At 38.7% G+C, this 8701-nt stretch overlaps 1 pseudogene; it reads left to right on the top strand.

Moving 5' to 3' along the window:
- The first annotated feature begins 330 nt into the window (after window positions 1–330).
- LOC145066674 (large ribosomal subunit protein uL2mz, N-terminal part-like) lies at window positions 331–8213 on the top strand (annotated as a pseudogene).
- The last annotated feature ends 488 nt before the right edge of the window (window positions 8214–8701 follow it).

The following is an 8701-nucleotide window of genomic DNA, read 5'->3' as shown; positions in this document are numbered from 1 at the left end:
CCACATCCTATCCATCCTAACGTTGGGAATCAATCTCGCTTGCATTTCAGTCGTTGTGTTCATGAGAACTCCTCTTGGCCGCCACCGCTAGACCCACCAACGATGTAGATCGCTCCATCGTTTCTTCCATCCAACTGTCATGAGTCGCTGCGGGGGTGGCTGTGTGTTGGATGTTGTTTCACGTCATACGAAGCCAATGAAGACCACCGCTTCGAGCGGCTGTATCATTTCGTGACCTCCGGGTGCCGCCTGCCACATGCCACCGTGAAATGGTGGCTGTGTTCATGGTTCGCAAGGGGGGGGGGTGTTGCTATCATGGGTTGTGTCGACATGGAGTCGGGAAAAACCACCATGGCCGTCGGCCATGGTGGCTGTCGTCGTCAAGGTCGCTATGGTTCGCTATTTCCGATGAATCTCGTCGCCAACCACCACCAGGAGGGTGGTTGGATCCGTTTGCAAGAAAGAAAGTGGGTGGGTGTTTGTTCCTGCTGTAGGGTGTGTAGTTTGTTGGCTGGGAATCAAGAACTGCTAACACCACCATTGCGAGGTGGTGGTTGCCAGCTTCGACCACCGCCTGCCGCCACAGTACGGTTGTGTGCGTGTGTGTTTATTATTATAGGTGGTTATTTTAGTGTGTGTGTGTGTGTGTTTTGGATGGTGTTGTAGCTGTAATCATGCCGAAATAATCAATAGAAAAACTTGTAACCGCCACCATGAAGTGGTGGCTGCCGCCACCGGCTGCCGTGTCGGGTGACGGTGTGCTTTGATTGCGTTTGGACCCCGTTTGGGGGATGTTTGGACAATGTGTGACCAATGAAACCCTAATGGGCCCAAAGAAAGCCTAGCGGCCCAATGGAACCATAATGAGCCCAATAAGACCCAATGTGACCTAAAAGCCCAACCAATGGACTAATGGGCTAGTATGGGGTTGGAAAACCTTAATTAGGGTTTGGAAAACCCTAATGGCATAAGACCCTAATTTTGAGAATTTATTGGGACACACAGGAGATTATTTAATAACTTGAAATATAAAATAATAATCATTGACAAAATTAACCTAAAAGCAATATTGGACTTAATGGATTAAGTCCTTGGTAAATTAAGTCCTTAATGGTTTAAGTAAGAAACACTTAACCCTAATTATCATTTCATGTGAAAGCCCTAATCTCACTCGGGCTTTGAGTTAGGCCTTCCTGTTGGGCTTTTGCGATTGGACTATTGGTGGGCCATCTAAGAGTAAGTTAATGGACCAAAGTAATTAGATGGGCTTTAGGGTAAGGCCCATGTGTGGACTTGGGCCCAACTTGGAAAGTTGGGCCATAGGTGGGCCATAATTGGGCCTTCATGATTATGTGATATTGGATCATGGGAATTGGATTGGAATAATGGGATGGGCCTTAAAGAAAGACCATGTAGAGGTCTGGGCCCAATTTGGAAAATTGGTCCATGTGTTGGGCTTTGGCCCATTACTTGACTATTGGGTTTTGTAGTGTGAGTTGGATTTTGGGCTTGGAACCCAATTATTAATTGGGTGTTGTTTGATGTTGGCAGTTTGGGGAATCTGTCAACCAGCAGTTGGAGTTTCATCCGTAGGACTTCAGCAGTGCCAGGTGAGTTATCCTCACTATATCAACAGGGTCTACGACACCAAGGCCGACCCTTTATGATTTACATCCTGGTTTAGGATGGTTGCTATGTTATTGATATGCTAGATTACATCTTGGTTTAGGATGGTTGCTATGTTATTGATATGCTAGATTACATCCTGGTTTAGGATGGTTGCTATGTTATTGATATGCTATATTTCATCCTGGTTTAGGATGGTTGCTATGTTAGATTTCGGATAGATCGGTATCCTGGTTATAGTATGCTTGTATGCTGTTATGATCTGTTAGATCGGTATCCTGGTAGATAGGATGTTGTGATGCTATTATGATTGTTATATCGGTATCCTGGTATATAGGATGATGCTATGTTAGTGACCTGGTTAGGTCGGTATCCTGGTTATAGGATGTTGCTATGATTTGTGATCTATTAGATTGGTATGACTGTTATATATATGCAAGTGTATGATATTTATGTACACATGCTTGTTTGATTTGGGGTTGGGTTGAGGCAGTCCTGCTTTGTGCTGGAGGCCAACATACCCAGGGCGGTCCGGATAACCTGAAGGCCCTGCAAAGGGATTCAGTCAGACCGAAGGCCCGACGAGCGATCCGGATAGGCTGTAGGCCCTACGAGGCGGTCCAGAAGTGCCGAAGGCTCGGAGAACAGTCCATATAGACTGAAGGCCATTGAGACGGTCCAGTCAGGCTGAAGACTATTATACATGCTGTTCTGTATTGGTTATATGACATGGTTAAGTTTGTATGGCATTGGTATTTTGGGGAAACTCACTAAGCTTCGGGCTTACAGTTGTTGATTATATTTCAGGTATTTCCGATGATCGCGGGAAGGCGAAGGCGTGATTGTGCACCTCCTCATATTTTCATGATTGATTTTGGGGATACTCTGATATCTGAACTATTTTGAAAACAAACTGTAATAACTTAATGGTTTTAAAATGTATTAAAAAGTTTAAATTTGGCTTGAATTTTAAGGGTGTTTCAATACACACACACACACACACACACATATATATATATATATATATATATATAGTAAGTAATATATCGTTATCCTAAAACTTCTCGCCTCTATGACTATAGAATGACATGACGATCATTAGGAGTGGAAGAGTCGTCAATAACGAATGAGGTCCAACACCTCAGAATGTCGGAGCAGCTGTTGTTCAAATCCTGATGAAAGACTCTCGTGCAATAATGCAAGACATGCTCAATCAGCAGTGACATGAGTTAAGGGAGCTCTTGGCTCAGGAACTAGCTAATGCTAGGGGAGGAGCGCATGTGATTAATGAGCCGGTAGATGTTGGAAAAGTTAATAACGGACCAATTCCTTCTCATCTAAAGATGGCTTGGGAAGGATATGATGACTTAGAAAGTCATCAAGGACCAGAGCAACCAGAGATCCACAGAAATGATGAACCAAGAGGAAATTGAAAGTATAAGGACTTCACAAACTGCAAGTCGTCATCATTTAACGGGAAGGAAGATCCCGTAGGAGTAATGGGCTAGATCTCGGAGATGGAGATAAAGTTTATCACCTACGGTAGCACGGGGAAGCTACAAACCACCTATGTTTTGAGGAAGTTCAAGGGCACAATGCTTTCGTTGGTGGAACATGTTAGGGAAGATTGTGAGCCCTAACAAGCCACTACAGCTGACATGGGATGAATTCTTGACCCATTTCAAGAGGAAATTTTGTTCAGCTGAGAAGATGCTGGAATTAGAGAAGCAATTTTTGGCTTTGATGAAGGGAAGCATGTCGGTGGACGAGTACACCAATGCTTTCACTGATAAAATGGAGTTCGCCTTGTGACTTGTTTCGGACGAACCGACTAAGATTGATCGATATGCAAAGGGATTGCCATGGGAGTACATTGTGTCGGTGAAGCAGGAAATTACTTTTGAGGCGACCGTTTGGGCTGCAAAATCTGTGGAGGGTATGATGAAGAAGAGAGCTACTAACAGGACTAAGGTCAGTGAAAAGAGGAAGGCTGAGGGAATCAACAATAATAGGAGCGATATTCACTGTACTCGCAAGTCGAAGGCACCAATGTCGACCCAATGAATTACGTTGTGTCATGCTAGTTGTCTGTGTGATACTTACATGTTTTGTATGTTGGGCGGGGACCATTATGCGAGTTAGGGCGAGGCCCGTTATGCGAGTTATGGAGAGGCCCGTTATACTCATTGGGTGGGGCCTGCTATGCGAGTTAGGGCGAGGCATGTTATACTCATTGGGCGGGGATCGTTGCTTGTATGGTATGTGGTACTTTGGGGAACTCATTAAGCTTTATGCTTACGATTTAAGTTTATGTTTCAGGTAATTCCGATTCGAAAAGGAAGGGTCTGACTTGATCGCTGTGCATCCACCTGTGTCCAGTATTTTATGATTTTGAGATTGTACTCTGATAACTATTTTCACTATATACTTATGATGGTTTGCTATGAATATTTGATGATTTTGGTTGGATTAAAAACAAAATTTTTACTTTTGATTTTTGGGGTGTTTCGGTTGGTGTAACTCACATGAAATTTCAACTAAAAAATCAATAGTAAATCATCATATGACGACTATGTGTGAAAATATCTCAATTCTACCCATTGTCCTCGACTCCTTGTGCGTCCAATACTCCTATGAGACAAGAGCATATCTATTCTATGTATTCTAATAAAAAATAGTTATATTGTACACATGTCGATTTCTCGAAGCTCCTGGAAAAAATTCCCACTTAATTTTGACTCTCAATTTGGGTCGATCGTATTTCAAAAATCAGCAAAAAATTAGGGTTCCTCTCCGCTCACATTTTTATCTCCTCCAATTCTCCTATCGCTTTTGGAGACAAAATCACTTATTCAAAATTTAAAAACACGAACTTAGGATGACACGACAAAAATACATCACACGAAACGAAATCGGGACGAGTGTTCGTGTCGTGTTCGTGTCAAGTGTAAAAAACACGATGTCGTGTCATGTCGTATTTGTGTTCAAAACTCGAAACGAAATTGACATGATTTAGAATATTTTTGCCGCGTTTTTGGTGTTTGTCGTGTTATGTATGATTAAATATTAATTAAATAAACTAAATGTTATATGATATTACCTTTGTCGTGTTGTGTCGTGATTTTCATTTTTTTAATTGATTTTTTTTCGTGTTAGTTGTAAAAACACGACATCGTGTCGTGTCGTGTTCGTGTTACATAAAACCTTGTCGTGTTGTGTCATGTCAGACAAAAACACGACACGATAGCCTGATTTGCCACCCCAAATAACCATTTCCTCTCGAATCCCTAGGTGTCGAACCAGTATAATTAACTTCTCACCGTCTAAAACCCTAGGTTTGCACACCCTATTGTAAAAATCTGTAGGGTTTTTTTTACACGGTCGATTCGGAATATGCACGATTGGAACAATGTTGATTCTTATGAAGAGGTTTATTATAGCAAGATGCGAGGATCATCGATGATGATGATGATGGGTATGTGTTTTCGGATAATGATTATGATGACGTATTACTTAGCCGAAATTAGGTGAAGCACTTAATTGAATCCTTTTTCTGGTGTTACCTAATCTATTACAGTGAGTGCTTAGTTCGATTGATAATCCATCAAACTTACCTTTAGTTATAAGTTTTCAATATCATCTTCAATTTCAGGTTAATTTTTTCTAAGGATTTTGCTTTTCTTCGTTGTAACGAGATTGCATCATATGTAATGTGTACTTTTATTTGTTTTTTCTTTCATCATTGAATTACTTGACTTTCCCGAAGCTTCTAATTGATTATATGTATTTTCAGAGTCTTAGGTCTCTACTTTTTCTTTACTATGTTCAGTGAACTGCGAAATCGATGTCGGCCAAGGGCTTGACTGAGTGATTAAGCTTGAGGTAAGTTGTTAAATATTTTTTGAATTGTTTGACCTCCCTAAATCGGGCCAAGCCCCAACTCAACAAATCTTGAGCTCGCCTCATTTGTGTTTTTGTTTCTTTTTTTTTTTTTTTTAGGAATTTTACAAGTCACTTGATTAACTAACTTGTAACGAATCATCTTTTAAAATTAGCATGGTAGTTTGAAAAGAAGATAATGCTCGGAGCACTTTCATTGCCCAAATATTATTTGACCACCAGCTTTAGACAAGCAAAGATCAATGTAACTTTAATTTATTGCTTCTTTGGTTCTCAAATTCTCAAGGTGAGATTATATATTTCTTTCCGTTTTTTCTTTTTTTTATCTCATTTGAACTTAATTCTTCAAATAAATACTAATAATGGTTTTCAGATATGGTTGAATGGCCATTGGCTAATTAATATATATATATATATATATATATATATATATATATATATATATATATATATATATATATATATATATTTACTATATTATTAAGGATATTGCCCATTTCTTGAAATTTAAGAGGTACTACACCTACTGCATAATATACAATCAATTTATTCATACCTTTTAATACTACTATCACATTTCCGTTTTACAAATTAATTGCATTAAATATTTATATTTTCGTTTGACAAATTAATGGCATTAACATTGGTTTTGTCATCCAGAAAGGGCTAGCGGCGCAGCTTGTTGCCCGTTTGCCTTCAATCGATATGTATTGAACTAAAATTGCTTTAAAAAAAATAAAAAAATAATAATTTAATAAAGTATAGATAAACTGATCAAAAAAGTAAACATATTATTTTTCTCCCCTGTCCTCTACACTCGCATTTTCCCTCAAACAAATAGCAAAAACCCTATTTTGAAAAGCCGACATCGCACCTCATCCGCCTAACTCATCGTCATCATCAATTCATCACCATCGGTAGTGAATCACCACCCACTCTCCAACCTCGCACCACTCACTGTATCTATATCTGATCGCCGTCGCCGCCACCTATTGTGCTCTAGTAACACTTTTTCGGTGACAGGAAGCCACCACACTCTCTCTTTATCTCCTCTGTCCTCTACACTCGCACCACTCGCTTGAGATTACTTCGAGGATTAGCAGCTTTCAGATGAGATCCAATCACTCTATCAGCCGTAAGTTTTTTTTTTTTTTTTAAAAATGCAAATTCGAAGTTGAAATTGTCATGTTCAAGACAAATGAATCTGAAAAAAGGGCTTAATGAAGATTGAATTTGATGTCGGAATTAATGTGCAAATACATATTCTTTGTTCCAGTTTTGATGTCAACCCTAGCTCTTTCATATTATTACATGTTCGAGTGTTGTCTGTGTGTCTCTAGCCTCAAAACCTACGTCTATATAAGGTCAAAATGCTTAAGGGTATCGGTAGTCACCCAAGGCAAAGTTCTGTTTTTGAGGTTTCAGCTTTGCTGGGATATTGGTTCTCTGAGAGTGTTAATTTGGTAATAGTAATGCTGAAAACACGTGTTTTATGAATTGCCGATGAAACATGTGACTTTTTGAAGTTGTTTGCTTGTTGCTCTTCTTGTTGAACCCTAACTTCAATTTTACGATAAGAAACAACCTTTTTGACATCAGAAGCGAAACTTTCTTTGGCATTCCTAGACCCTGGTATACTCTTTTCAATAAAAAGAGTTGATTTTGTTCATGTAAGTACCAGAGAGATGTCATTTCCAACGTTCTTAATTTGATTGTAGAGGTGTGGTGCTTAGGATTTGAACATTATTGATTATATTGTTATCTGAAATTCATCTATGATTTATCCAACCAAAAACAGTTTTACTGACTTTATAATATTCCTACAGGTGCTCAAAATGTGAGCTCTGAAAGGCCACTTAGGCAATTCGTTACAGGTAAAGACAAGTCAGCAAGTAGAAATTCAAAGGGTCGTATCACAATTTTCCACAGAGGGGGAAGGGCAAAACGGTCACAAAGAACAATTGACCTAAAACACAACACTTCATCAATAGGTGTAGTTAAACGAATCGAATCGCACTTCACGGATCACAGTGGTAAGATGGGTCGAAGGGGCAACTGTTGACCGCCCAAAAAAAGTCAACTCCCTCCAAAAAAACTTCACCCCACCCACCAAGATACTACCCTCCATCTCCATCAAAGGTCAGTTTTCATTCTCTTCAATTCCCGGAATGTTAGAAGACAAAAAGGTGGAATCTTTAAGGCCTAAAACAGATCATATAGTGGTTGGACTTTTAAAAGGTAGTAGGACCTTGAGTAGTCAAAGTCAAAGTCAAACAGGGACCCACATGAGAAATGTTAAGGAAGTTTTCTTGTCTACTTTTTCATCTTCAAATGGGAAAAGAAGACATGATGCTCCTTATTCGTTTGTGAACGTGTTGGGTGTTCCAAGAATGGCGGTGGCAGGGGCAAAACCGGAATATTTTGTTCCAAGAATGAAAGATGATGTGAAAGAGAATGAAAGTCTATTGCTTAATGAGATAAAAAGGTGTGATAAGGATAGTGTTCTGTGGGGGCATAATATGAAACGAAAAGCAGTTTTTTCTTGGGAGAGTTTGAGACAAAGGGGGATTTTAGGGGTTGTTAATGAGTCATAGTCAAAGTCAAAGGTGAGAAAAAGTGAAAAGGTGGAAAAAGATGGGGAATTTGGAGTGGATTGAGCTCCTATGAGTTATATATTGGCTACGTAAGTGTCGATTTATCTGTTACCTAAGTGTCGATTTATCTGTTACCTGTCTGTTGTGACAAAAAACAACATAAATCATAATTATAGTGAAAAAAAACAAATATTTAATCGGGTGTGTAATCAAAAGTGCACATTTATATATTTTTATTTTAACATTTGCGTAGTTTGACATAATCGGGTTTGTAATCAAGAGTATACATTTATATATTATTATTTTAATTATACCGATAATTGTTTATATATAGTAAACTATTTGTGCAAAAGAATTAATTGTCTCTACAATTTAATTTTTGAATAAAATATCCGCATTCGGCGCTTGGCGCGGGTAAACGGCTAGTGTATATATATATATATATATATATATATATATATATATATATATATATATAGGTTCAAATGTTTTCAAAAAGTATTGTGTGTATATATGAACCAATCAGAATTTAGCACAAATTAAAATTTTAAATAAATTAATAAGGGTAAATTAGTACTATT

The sequence above is a fragment of the Lactuca serriola genome, chromosome 8, assembly GCF_051521515.1.
Source record: "Lactuca serriola cultivar US96UC23 chromosome 8, Lser_US96UC23_V15, whole genome shotgun sequence".
In the NCBI taxonomy this organism is placed as follows: domain Eukaryota; kingdom Viridiplantae; phylum Streptophyta; class Magnoliopsida; order Asterales; family Asteraceae; genus Lactuca; species Lactuca serriola.
This window is presented reverse-complemented; position numbering and strand designations above follow the sequence as displayed.